This window comes from Cryptotermes secundus, unplaced genomic scaffold (assembly GCF_002891405.2).
Source record: "Cryptotermes secundus unplaced genomic scaffold, Csec_1.0 scaffold818, whole genome shotgun sequence".
In the NCBI taxonomy this organism is placed as follows: Eukaryota; Metazoa; Arthropoda; class Insecta; order Blattodea; family Kalotermitidae; genus Cryptotermes; species Cryptotermes secundus.
The window spans coordinates 99,800-114,464 of NW_019744129.1; the positions used below are offsets into that span (position 1 = coordinate 99,800).

At 40.6% G+C, this 14,665-nt stretch overlaps 1 protein-coding gene and 1 long non-coding RNA gene across 3 annotated transcripts in view; one reads left to right on the forward strand and one right to left on the reverse strand.

Annotated features, from left to right (window-relative positions):
- Positions 1-14,665, reverse strand: part of LOC111874537 (receptor-type tyrosine-protein phosphatase zeta) — a 102,545-nt gene that overhangs the window by 74,509 nt on the left and 13,371 nt on the right. The gene's annotated exons all lie outside the window — the stretch shown is intronic.
- Positions 10,712-14,665, forward strand: part of LOC111874538 — a 10,364-nt gene continuing 6,410 nt past the window's right edge. The window contains exon 1 of the long non-coding RNA XR_002844575.2: positions 10,712-11,075. This is a non-coding gene — a long non-coding RNA (uncharacterized LOC111874538). The remainder of the gene's footprint in view (positions 11,076-14,665) is intronic.

Consider the following 14,665-nt stretch of genomic DNA (forward strand, 5'->3'; position numbering starts at 1 on the left):
AAGAGAGGTAGGATGGGATGGTATGGATTGGATAGATCTGGCTCAGGATAGGGACCAGTGGAGTGCTCTTGTGAACAGGGTAATGAACCTTCGGGTTCCATAAAATGCTGATATAATTGGCGGCTCCTCCAGAAGGGCACAGCTCCATGAATAAGTATTTGTTCTGTGATGACATGTTTGCACAAGCGGTAACGTGACTGATTTGTATTCGAAAAAATTCAGATGAAAATTTCTGTCCAAACATCGGCTCTCTTGACTGAGAATTGCTCTAGCCCCTTCGGTCGAACACAGAGGAATTTTCTTCAGATGGACCATGATCAATTCCTACTCAGTCTTTTCCTCTCTAAACACGGATGGATGGATGCATTTTATTTGTGTCTAAGTAATCTATGGAGTTCATACACCTTCTTAAAATAATTTAAGAGCCAACCGTACAGCGACATACCTTAAAACTTAAGGCTGTTTAAACACACACTCTTGCCGAATGTGGAGCACTTGAGGCACTAGTAGCGTACTACGGCATTCGGCCATTGTGCAACCTGGTATCAGTCGCTAAAGATGCGTAGTGCCGAATGGTGTATGTCTGAAGAGTTATGGGTTATTAATCGACAGTGGTGGGAGGAATGAATTGCCAGGACAATATTTACGGAGTTATATCAGAATTCATTTGGAGTAACTGAGGAAAACCATATGATTCCCATAGATCTTTATGATGTAGCCGCAATGCTCTAGACTTTTATTCTGAAAATATTCTTTTCGAACCTTGGCCGGGCTCCTGAAATTGTTTGTTGTTTTTCTTACTCACTTAAAGCAAATTCTTGGATAGTACCTCGATTAAATAACGACGGATTCCTCCCAAATCCTTTCCAAATCATCAGTCATCCTACCATTCGACGCTATTCGTACAGTCCAGTTATGGACAGCCTCGTTAAATAAGACGCGCTCACACAGAATTCTCAGTCAGGCAGACAGTGTTCGACTGAGATTCGACCCTGTGCACCTTCCGAATACGAAGCAAACGCATTTCCACTCACTCAGTTCGAATTCGTATGATTAATATACTATTAGATGTAGTTTACCTACTACAGCTCTCCATTTTGGCTTGTATCTAGCCAGAACAATCTCACGGTTATATACAGAGAAGTACGGTGCCAGAGCACTATAATTTGAACATTCGATTTTAAGTTGTAAGATTTCTCAAAATAATACCGCTCATTTCAAACTGCAAAGAATGTATGTAAATAAGTTTCTACAAGTAGAAGCACAATAGATCACTGTGGTCGCGGTGCAAGGGCCAAGAAGGCCCATCCCTTATACATTCATTCATTCTCCAAGCAAACAAAGGCAGAGATGAATTTAAAATAACTGGAGCCGTCACATCCTGCGCACTGCTGTTTTAACCCACAGGAAATAGTCCCAAATATCCAAACTATAATATGCTGGGTGAACCTGAGAGCCTACCTAAACGCTATGGAAACGTTTCAGAATTTCTGAAATTCTTTGCCCCTTCACTGTGAATCGAACACCCATTCCTTGGTTGTCCAATCTGTAGCCTAACCAATATATCAACTGAGCTCCCACAGCACACATATCTCTTAGCGTAGGGCAAACACTGTACATACATATAATTCAATTGCTCTATAAATACGTTATGTTATAACCAGGGCCCGAATTTTGATGGCCGAAAAAATATTTTAAAATTATAGAAAAAAACAAGAAAAATTACCTATAAAATAACCGAAAATCTAGAAAAATGACCTATAAAATGATCGAAAAATCCATAAAAAAATACCTAAAAATGTATCATGTCATGGAAAATCTACTAGTTATTTTAAAGTATATTTTTAATTTTTACCAACACTGTGAACTCAACGTTATACTTTCGAGTTCGCCCTCTTTTTATGTTGAAAAGTAAACAATATATGATTGAATTTGAAGCTAAATGATTTAATATGATTTTTTCTACCGCGCTGGTACGCTTATCAAAGGTACATATACAGTATATATAACACTTTACTAGCATATTATCCATATTTCTGAAAGCATATGAAGAAAAATTCCCTAAAATGGCTAGAATGACAAAAGTACCCATAAAAGTCCAAAAATTTACCGAAAAATTACCCCAAAACCGAAAAAATGACATAAAATCTTAAAAATGACGAAAAATGAAAAAAAAGACCTATAAAAGTTACATTTCTGTAACCAGCAGCTCATCTCCGGGATTTATATATTTACGGGCATCGTATAGGATACAAAGAAAAAACACGACAAGTCTCAAAATCCAGGCCCTGGTTATAACCATAAAGGATTGTGATTTTTGCAGCATGTGTATTATGTACCTAAACCACAAAAACAAAAAAAAATCTCACTATGTATATCACAACAAAGCCCTGCGAAATATCAGTTTGAAGCTTTTTCTCTATACAGTTCGCCACCAAGATACACACTGGAGGGGATTTCGCTATTTGGAAGAGTCTTATAATGAGGAAACAATAAAGAATATGTCATCTGATAATTCGTTATGCGGTGTGCAGCCGACCAAATGGATTCGTCTCAGTGAGTCGCATGACAAAGTAATTTTTGTAGGCATCAATTCAACATCTGCATGTAATGGTTCAGAGGTTAACGGGCCTAAATCACCAAAGAAAACAGACAGTACGATAACACAGTTCCCAACTAACATCTGGAATACATGTTGTTGAATTTAAGTTACGATGAAGTCTCAAAATTGTTTGAAGCGTGCCGAGGATTCAGGTACACTGAAATCAGCATATCGACTAGAGAGTTCAGCAAATTAAATAACTGTGTTGATAGTCGGCTGGTTGAAGTTGTGAGAGAAGAAAAGACTCTTCTTGGAAGCCATTAAACTGGAACAGGCTCAATTGCTCTTGCGGACTTCTCAATTTAATCTGCAGCCAAAGTCACCACCTTAGAGCTTCAGTTGCCGACACCTGTTTCTCAGCCATGCGCCTTCGAATATTCGTTATTCAAAGAAATTCATCGATAAAATTTATTGCATTCTCCAAATCGTGAGATTAAGGAGGATCAAACTAGGATACTTTAACTTTAGTGCGCTTTTTAACCTTCTGATCAAGTTGACACATTTTCTGCACAAAAGAATAGGTCAATACGCAGACACCCCTTTGATAACAAGGTTGTTGACTTCCTATAACGCAATTTTAACTTTAAAAGACTTTGTTGTCCACACTGACGCAGGGGTCTGATGTTACATAAAAGGCGAATATAAAGTTCGCAGGTCATTTTTCACTTCTCTTCTGTCCAGCATTCTGAACGTCAAGAAGTAGAGGAATCTTGGTGAGTGTCCTTAAAATTTGCAAGGGTAAACAATGAAGCGTTCTTTAAATGGTTAATGTTCTACAGTATATGTACGTAGATGAGTCACAAGGCTTCGGGAATGATTTATTTCAAAGTATCCTGCGTTGCCTACACTCATTTTGCGCGCAGGTAGAAGCACGAGCTCCCAACGTGATTGTGAACTACTTTCTCGACCTTGATCATTGAGTTGTAGTGTGGTAGTAGCAGTATTAATATGGTCGCTCTGCTTTCAGTACGCGCCAAAGTAGAGAGCGTGCAGTGATACGATTTTTGTGATCTGAAAATGTACCAGGGGCAGAAATCAATCGCAGACTTTCAGTACAATATAGGAACAGTGCTTTACCGCAGCATTTTAGTGTGTACGAATGGGTAACCGTGATCAAAAACGAGAGCACAAGTGTCATTGCTGAAGAAAGATACCAAGACGCCGGGCCACATCCAGTAGAGAGGAAAACACTGAACGAGTCCATACCATGATTCTGGACAACTGACGAATGACGGATGAAATGACACATCATCTGCGCATCATCCAAGACTGACTTGCAATTCTTAAAGACTGAACCCGATTGTTCCAAAACAACTTACAGGACAGCACAAGTTCAAAAGTTTTACAGTCTGTCCAGGCCTGTTGAACTGCTATCATGAGGACGGTGACGCTTTTCGAGAAGCAGTCACTTTGAGCAAGACGTGGATCCACCATCACGCTCCAGAGAGCAAACGCCCAAATATGGAACAGGAACATTGGACATCGCCACGGAAAAGGAGGTTGAAAACTCAACCACTGGCAGGAAAATGATGTTGACACTATTTGGGGCGTTCTGGAATACTACTAAGTGCGGGGAACGAGAGCAAACAGCGTCTGTTGTAGTGAAATGTTTCAGGAGCAGCTGAAACCAGATATTCAAGCCGAACGCCGAGAACTGCTGTCGAAAGGTATCATAATGTTGCCTAGTAATGACCGTTCGCACATTGCCGCCCACACAACTGACTGCCACGCCAACTGAACTTTGATGTTTCGAACCATCCTCCATACAGTCTTGATCTGGCTCCTTCTGATTATCACCCGTTTGGTCCACTCAAAGGACCTTTGAGCCCGCTATTTCACAGGTACACAGGATGCAAAAGAAGTCGTGCCTGCGTGGCTTGTCATTCAAACAGAAACTTTTCTTTTTCAGTGGGGATACGGAAGCTTACGCACTGCAGGACTGTTTTCAAAAGGATGGGAACTATGTGGAAAAGTAATGCTATTATACATACTCATTTCAATTATATTATTTAATAAAATATTAATTGCAGATACTTTCTGATAAGCTTTCGTATATTAAATTAGTTATTAGGCAGTAACATCAGCGTTTATATGTAAGAGAATCACGCAGAAGTTAGAACGTTCTCTTCGCGTACTTCATTACAATTCAACACAGGCATCACAAAAAACGGCTTTAATATGCACATTTCAGGTACACGTGGATGAGTTTGTTTTCCTTTCTACACTGCAGGTGCTCTGTTAGCTTATGTAGACCACGCATACCATCTCCATCTTTTCCATCCCGTCCCGCACCCTGCCTTTTGCCTCTATAACAAGAGGGGAGGGCTAACGACATCCATATTTATTAATCCCAAATCTGTGTTTTAAGAAGTTGCGGATTTTTTCTCAAAAGTTTATATGCATAAAAAGTGTGATATGGTCGATTTTCAAGCCTAACGTAAGACTTACTGCAAAAAGATCAGCACTAATTTGTGTAACGAGTTCATTACAAACTCAGTTAAAATATCAACTATTTTCTTAGTATTCCCTTATACCACTTGTTAGAACCGGCCACAAAAACAGATATTTCAAAGGAAGAGCGCAGTCGGTATAGCGACTGGTTACGGGCTGGACGACCGAGGGGTTGGAGTTCGAGTCTCGGTAGGATGAAAAATTCTCTCTACTCCATGACGCCTAGACCGACTCTGGGGTCCACTCAGTCTCATATTCAAGTAAACCGGAGGCTCTTCCTTTGGCGGTAAAGCGGCCGGAGGGTGAAGCTCACCACTCACCTCCAACTAGTTCCGAGGTCAAGAAAATATGAAACTATGCAGACACTCCCACTTACGCCTTCATGGCGTAGTGCTTAATTAGTTAAGCAGAGAGACAACTGTACCTTTTTCAAGTGCTGCGTTTTCCTTTCCCAGAGTGAATGAAATATTACGAGGGTCACTTTGTGAAATGTAATGGCGCAAACCCACTACTGCATATGTGAGAGGTTGTGGTAAGTTGCTCGGGGTTTGGTCTGTACTTCCGATTATGTTGTCATGTGCTTTCACCACGTAATACTTCTAGTACACATGACAGAACGTTTGCATAACAACCTGGAGCAGAGCATTGTTGATTATAATGGTCCCCTAGTTCGCACTTCTCAGTAATGAGCTATATTCTGCGCGAGTCAAGCTTGACTGTGACTGGGAACCTGGTAGAGGTGGGCTGGAAATTGTCGCATGTCCTACTTTGTCCATAGTGGAAGCAGCGCCTGACCCCGTTTCTCAACACTTTATGCCAATGTCAGCAAATGCAATCTCTGACAATGCTGTTGATTTATAGTTAAGAAAAATTAATTATGTGACCTCGAACATTATATTGTGATATGTATAGGCCTACCCATTGCTAGGAGCGCTCTTACATGCTCTTATACTTTGGGGAGGAGCCAGGATAGCGCACTACGTATAGCGAATGGCTACTGACTGAACGACCGAGAGTTCGGAGTTCGAGTCCCGGTAAGGTCAAGAATTTTCTCATCTCCACGTCGTCCAGACTGGCCCTGGGGTTCAGCCAACCTCCTATCTAATGAGTACCGGGGGCTCTTCCCCCGGGGATAAAGCGGCTGGGGCGTGAAGCTGACCACTCACCTCCAACTAGTGCCGAGGTCAAGAAAATATGGATGTATACATCCACTCCTCCATACGCCTTCATGGCGTAGTGGTGAATTAGCATTTATGTAAGCACTTTACATTATGTAACACGAGTATATATATACGGATACCATAATCTCCTCAACACGAGAGAAATGAGGTTCTCACGGAGATAATTGTGAAGATTACAGCCTTCCTGGACGCGATACCATCTAGCCTGCTGCATCTTTCATAATTGTTTCGCATGAACCAACTGCCTCCCTTTACAGGGCAGAAGAGCTATTCTTTTACCCTGAATGCTCGTACCTTTAAAAATATACGACATCGCATCCAAGAATACAGCACTCTCTATTCACGGCATTTGCTCTTAAGTTAGTACCTAGCGAAATGAAAAAAAAAAAATGACGCATTAATTTATTATATAATATAGGTTTTGTAATGAACTGAAGTGACTTATATTCAAATGAGGCAATAAACGTGTAGGCCTGATGGAAGTTTAATTAAACTCTGTTAACGCAATACAGGTCTAGTGGACAGAGTACCTGGCTACAGATCTAGAGGTCCGGGTTCGATTCGCGGTGCTACCAGATGTTTTAAGAAGTTGGTCTGGAATGGGGTCCTCTCATCCTCGTGAGGAAAACTAAGGAGCTATTTCAAGGAAATAGCGGCTCTGATCTAGAAACCTGAAATTAACGGCCGTTGGGGATTCGTAGCGCTGACCACGCGACACCCTCTATTCGCCAAAGTTGGCACTAACTTCGCCGACAAGCGGGCCGTCGCTCGGTCGGTATAGTTCGCTTGCGAACTAAAACCACGGAGTTTGTTTTTAATGCAGTACAGATCTATATAAAAGTTCATTTATGTCCTTGAGTAAGATGAACGTTAAATTGAATTACAGCGAATTAAATGTATGAAGAATCTTACATACACTGCAATGCTCACTAATACCTTATTCATTAGGTACACCAGTTAAATAAGTAGTCAGAACAAAATCCAAAAAATAATAGTGTTTTTAAGCCTTTAAATAAAGTGGTTCTTAAAATGATCTAAACTAAATCAATATCAACATAGTTCGACAAATTCAAGAGTAGTTCCGAGTTTTGTCAGAATCGGTTCAGCTGTTCAGGCCCTGTCATACAAGATACGGCCGGTTGTGAATATAATAATGAAGAGATCTAATTTTCGATTCGTTTTCTGAATTACCTAAAACTCTATGCTAGATACACTGGTTCTACAGGAGGACGTAAATAATTTAGAAGAATACTGCCCTTGAAATACAAAGAAGTAGAAATTTTATTATACTGCTATATATACTACTATACTAAACGTGAACTAAGGAAATTAAAATATCTCTTTATAAAGTCCCTTTGTCCGAATCATGCAACTCCTGCTGAAAACATTATTTATTCTGATAAGATGTTATGTCCAGCTTGTGATAATCTTGGGAAACGGCGAAACAACATTACTAAACTGATTAAATTTGTTGAATTTTGAAACTTCTAATTACAGAATATAATTTAACATGTTCGCTTATGCTAAGGAATAACTTGAAATTGCACTACAATAAACAAAGTTCGTGGAACTGTATAATTTCAATTATGGAACAAAATTCTGTACGATATTTTATGCTAAGGGAGAAGGTGAACTAGGTCAGTAACAAATAATATTTGTGGGGATGCAGAATTTTCAGATATGGAATATAACTTTCCACTAATGTTTAAGAGAAAGAATAAAGATAAACACACACACACACACACATATATATATATATATATATATATTCTACAGCCGTTGTGAGAATATGGAGTTTTGGATGTTGGCTATAACCCCAAATTACGTGTTCCTTTTCGCTTTTTAACAGAAGTAAAGCAAATTCTCTCTCAAGAGTAGTTAATAATCTCTCAGGCACTTTATATATTCCCTGCCTGTTATGAACCCCGAAGGCTCATAACAATATTCACCAAAGCCCACTACCTATAAGTATCTTGCGCCAGATGAAACTATTCCACACTGTTACACGTTATTCCTGTATCATCCACAATATTACTGTCCCTCGTTCTCTGCCTATGTCTACAAGCTGTACCTTCCCTACAAATTTCCTCATTAGCATGTTAATGTGAATAATATTGATAATAGGACTCAAACTTCCGATTTCTTTGGTTGGAACCTTGCAGCCCTGCGTTGTGTTTAATATATATATATATATATACACACACACACACTCACATACTCACATCCTATAAATGCTTCTGGCTCCTAGACGTCTGAATTTGGGTTTAATATTAGATACAATGAAACTACTTTCAATTTTAACAGCAACAAAAATAGCTATTGCCTTTTGCTGCATGAAGTCAGCAAATTATGCACCCAGCGGCTTTGAATCTTTACAAAGACTTTCAATGCCAAGCAGTTCTAAAACCAGTTTAGTCACATAGTTGCTTCAGTAACACTTTCTGAAAGAGCGCCAAAAAAATTACATTTTAAACCACAGACTCTGTTTCCATTGAAATTAAAACCCAGTCAGCCATTTTAACTTTGTTAACGCGTAATTGCTTTACAGCCATTGTTAATGGTTCTAAAGTGAAACGGTACGGCTTTCTTCGGTAACTTATACATGGACTCCGTACAAACATTGGAATGTCAGAGTATCAAAACAAGGAAAGTACTTCTGAAGAGTTCTAACAATGGTGTATAACACTCGGGACTGCTGGGTTTTTGGGCGTTATACATCATCCAGTATTCTAAAGAGCACAACTTTTCAGAAGCTGTATCTATTTCCATCTTCAGGCGAGGTGGTATGAGACAACTACTCTGTTGGGTCCGTTAGAAATACCTAACCTCATCATAGGAGGGGATTAGACGATGGAGGTCAGCTCTTTCTGACGGACCCAACATAGCATGTGCCTCCCACCCCCTCATCTGAAGATGGAAACAGATTCAGCTCCTGAAACATTGTGTCTTTAGAATACCGGACAAAGAACAAAGCCACAAAACCCAGTAACCGCCGATGAAAGTATTGTATGTGCTGTTCAGATTGTGTAGAATGGACTGTGAAGTGGTAAGTTTAATATTAATGTGAGAGGGGAGAGTAAGGATAGAAAGCTGTTCTGATTTAAAGTATCAACAAAGAATTCGCTTGGACAGGCTGAAGAAATTCAACAAATACAGGGTTATTCAAAAAGAATGAACCGATTTTATTACGCATTATTTTATTAAAGGAAAGTAATACAAAACTCCAGCCAAGTCACAAGTATTCTACTCACAATCAACTTTTATTTCCTGTCTTACAAGTGTTCAATGTGGCCACCACCTGCAGCACGGGCAACATCAATGCGATAAGAGAATTCCTCCCAGGCGCGTATCAGCATATCACGATGCACTGAGTTAATCGCTGTTGTTATTCGATGTTTAAGGTCATCGAGGTTAGTGGGTAGCGGTGGAACATAAACGTGATCTTTTACATATCCCCACAAGAAGAAATCACACACGGTGAGGTCTGGGGATCTCGCAGGCCAAGCACAAAGAGTAAGGTCTTTGGCCCCCTTCCGACCAATCCATCGCTGGGGCACCTTTTCAGTTAAAAAAGCTCGGACCATCAGGTGCCAATGGGGCGGTGCTCCATCTTGTTGAAAAATGAAGTCATGCGAATCTGCTTGCAGTGAAGTGAAGAGCCAGTTTTGGAGCATATCGAGATAGGTTTGTCCTGTAACGGTGTTTCCTTCAAAGGGGGACCATAAACCTTGTCCTGAGACACAGCACAGAAGACGTTCACCACAGGGGAATCTCTTTCGTGCTCAGCTGTTTCATGTGGGTGCTCTGTTCCCCAAATACGCACATTGTGATGATTGACTGTGCCGCTCAAGTGAAAAGTCGCTTCATCACTAAAAATTAAACATGAAATGAAGGTTTCGTCTTCCATCATCTCCAGCATCGAATCGCAAAATTCCATCCGCTTCCTTTAGTCGTCATTGGTAAGTGCCTGAACGAGCTGCAGTCTGTATGGTTTCAAATGTAGACGTACTGTTAGCACACGCCAGACAGTGGATTGAGGGATCGCAAGCTCATGGCTAGCTCGATTTGTTGACTTCCGCGGGCTCCTCTTGAACGCAGCACGGATTCTCGCCACTTGTTCCTCCGAGACTCGTGGCCGTCCTGTACTATTTCCTTTACACAGACACGCACTCTCTTGAAACTGTCCAAACCACCGTCGAATGTTCTTAGGACAGGGCGGATTAATGCCCAATCGCCTTCGAAAGCACGCTGCACCGTGACAACCGAATTTGTTTTCGCGAACTCGAGAACGCAGAACGCCTTTTGCTGAGGACTCGCCATTCGAGGGTAAACGAACAAGTGAACGTTGCCGGAAGAACGACGCGACTTCAGCGCCCCTGTGGCAGCCATTCACAACTTAGATAACTCCTCTTTCAAATGGTCACTGACTCATTCCATGACGATGCTTGAGAACTGAAGCAATGCGTCATGAAATCGGTTCATTCTTTCTTTTTGTTGGGCCCAGTATTCTTACTTCAGAGGGCTAACTGTAGGTTGTAAGCGCCACAGGAATATGTATGAACCTGAGCTCGGATCAATTCACGATGTGAAGCATGGGCGCCTAACAGACTGGCCTTGGCATCAATAATATAATAGCAAGAACAAGGATCAATACATCGCGTGCTCTTGGATACATTCGAGTACATTAGAAACTGCTAGACTGGAAGGCGAAAATTAGCTACGCGTATTCCATTATACACCGCATTGGGCCTATATTACGACTGTTATGGAACAGCTCTAACTCACGTGCTTCTCAGTTTATCAAGGTGGTGGTACAGAAATAAGGATCAGACTGATGACAGGTAAGAAAATTTACCTACTTAAAAAATTCACTTTTTAAAAGAGGGCAATTTTCTGAATACCGTTATGTTACGTCATGCTTATCTTAAAGCATTCTTAGTACCAGCCGGATGTGAGTAGTCAGCTTCACAATCCGGTCGTCTTTACTACTATGAAGAAGCCCTCAGTACCAAAATTTCGTTCTAGAACTGGTGATAAAGAGAAATAAAAAAAAAACATCCTTACTTGGAACCTATAATTGTCCGTCGACTCAGCAGCCCATCAATTTACAATCTTCGCCGTCTTGTCCCACAATTCCCCCCCCCCTTATACATACTACCAACTGGAGGTTATTTATATGTCCTGATATATGTCGTATATCTGTAATAAACTATACGAGCAGTTATATGGTGTTTTTGCCAATTTTGCTAGATCCATAACCGGAATATCTGACACCATTTGTTTACGCACAACCTGGAAAATGTAAGAAACGCTGTAACCTTTCGCAATATCTACAACATAGTCTGATTCTGAATAAACACAGTATCCACAGAGATACTGGGTTTTCGGACATTATCCATCGTCCTGGTTTTTAAGATAACTAAGAAAAACACGACGTTTCGGAAACTGGATCTGTTTCCGTCCTCAGGTGAGGGAAAACACCTATTCTGTTGGGTCCCTTCGAAAGAGCTAGCCTCAATCACTGGATCAATCCAGTGTTAGTTATCTTAAAAACCAGGACAATAGATAAAATCCGAAAACCCAGTATCTCTGTGTGTTATACACCATCGTCAGAATCCTATAGTAACTACAAACACAGTATCGTCACCCAGAAACTACAGTCTGTTGCAATAGTGCATTTTGGACAAAGACAGTAGCCCTATGTCTCTTACGTTAACGTGTTATGGATAAAAGACGAAATTTGAAGCAATGTTTGCTTAAGTTATAGCGACTTTTAAATTTTACTGTAACATAAGCCATGGAATTTAGGATCACATGACAACTATAAAATATTTATTGCATTGTACAGCCAAGCTATTCTGTGGAGTCTGTTACAAATTTGGTAATTTAGTTAAAAAAAAAATATATTTCTGAACCGCAATTGGGTCTAGTAAACAATTAAAGTATTACATTAAAAGGAATATGATTATCCATGAAACCATTTACAAAATGCATACAGCCATTATGCGGTATACATTTTTCCATAACATGCTAAAGTGAAAAAACTGCAACTTAAAATTAAAATTTGATACAAGTATATTTTAAGTTGTATTTTATTTTTTATTTTTAAATTTCCCAATTTTAATTAAATGTACTATTCTTCTTGATTCGTCTGCAGGAATTGACATATGCTGTTTAAAGTAAACAATTTGTTTTTGTTTTTTTATATAAGCTTTTCGTGGCACTTTGCTGTGTCGAGTTTCTTTTCTTACTTTATTCTTCTCCTTCGTGATTTCTTAACTCTTCTCGTTTCTGTCTGTAATTCCACTTTCTGCTATATAGACATAATTCTGTGTAGCAGTGTATCCTGTTCCATATTCATATTGTCGGGCTTTGTACAGCGTTAGTCCTTGACAACTATCTTCTCTATGTAGGTATGCAGACTCCATATTAGGGGTCGAAACATGCAGTGGAGAAAGCGAACCCACGTGATGACTAAGTAAATCATAGAGACTGCTCTAAAGTGCGGCAGAATGATACATTATAGTATTACGTAACAAGGAGTTGCACGATTTTGAACATACCGTCTCTGATGCTAGAATGGAATTCTGCTGGCTGCGAGGAGCTGGACATGGGACAGACAAGAAGTGTATAGAGAATTTTGGTGAGGAAACCTCATGGAAAACGTCCACTTCAAGGATTCAGAGACAGCATTAATGTCGGTCCTCTTAAAATGTAAATGTTCACCATCGAACAACAGGCTATAGAGATTGTGACGTGTAAGGGTTCTGCGTGGGTTTTGGATTGATGATTGGATTTATTGACACCTTATACACACAACTCGGGACTGCTGACAATTACAGCGCTATTGCTGATCTACACATATTCCAGTTCATCGTTACAAATGCACTAGGATTCTCAGTCTTCAATAGTCGTATCCTGGCAACGGATTTACAGCAGTCTCACTATCACTTCAATTCACATATGAAGTCTTCTCTTCATAGTCTAATTCCTATCATCTCGTTATTCTGCAAGTGCCAATACCAAAGACTGGACTCAATTCCTCTGCTCACAATCTCATATCCTGGCAGGCTGGCGTCTCTAAACTCGATTCTCCACTCTGTTCTGCTCAGTTGAATTATTTTTTACAACCACTTTGCACGGACCCCAAGTTAAACACCGTCTTCTATTGTCCCGTATTTTTAGGCGTGTTGATGGCACCATTACATAATAACATTCGCGGCGCGGCCACATGAAAAACAGCGTCTATATTGTTGAGGCGTGTTTAACGCTGGAACGTGTTTACCGAGAGGAGTCGGTATAGCGAATGGATACGTGCTGGACGACCGAGGAGTCGGAGTTTGAGTCCTGGTAGGATCAAGAATTTCCTCTTCTCCACGTCGTCCAGACCGGCTCTGGTGTTCACTCAACCTCCTATCCAATGGGTACCGGGCATTCTTTCCCCGGGGGTAAAGCGGCCGTGTCGTGAAACTGACCACTGACCTCCATCTAGTGCTTAGGTCAAGAAATCGTAGGTCTATACATCCACTCCCCATACGCCTTCACGGCGTAGTGCTGAATTAATTAAGCACAGAGACAACTTTACAGTTACCTTTACGTGTTCACCGAGTCGTTGCCTAGCAATTGCCTACATGTCACGTTATAAAGTTCGAGGTCACATAAGTAATTAGCCTTGACAAATTAATGTTGAACTATCAATCAACAGCATCGTCATAGATTGCATTTTGTTAACATTGGCATAAAGTGTTGAGAAATGGGGTCAGGCGCTACTTCTGCTAAGGACAAAGTAGGACATGCGACAATTTCCAGCCCACCTCTACCAGTTTCCCAGTCAGAGTCTAGCTTGACTCGCGCAGAATATAGCTCATTACTGAGAAGTGCGAAATAGGGGACCATTATAATCAACAATGCTCTGCTCCAGGTTGTTATGCAAACGTTCTGTCATGTGTACTAGAAGTATTACGTGGTGAAAGCAAATGACAACATAATCGGAAGTACAGACCAAACCCCGAGCAACTTACCACAACCTCTCACATATGCAGTAGTGGGTTTGCGCCATTACATTTCACAAAGTGACCCTCGTAATATTTCATTCACTCTGGGAAAGGAAAACGCAGCACTTGAAAAAGGTACAGTTGTCTCTCTGCTTAACTAATTAAGCACTACGCCATGAAGACGTAATGGGGTGTGTCTGCATAGATTCATATTTTCTTGACCTCGGCACTAGTTGGAGGTGACTGGTGAGCTTCACCCTCCGGCCGCTTTACCCCTGGGGAAGAGCCCCCCAGTGTCCATTGGATATGAGGATTCCTTATAATCATAATCATCATCATCATCATCATCATCAGTAATCTGTCAGACGACAGGTCCACAGGCTCTTCCAAAACAATTCCTCCATTTAATGCGATCTAGAGCTTTCTCCTTCAAATCA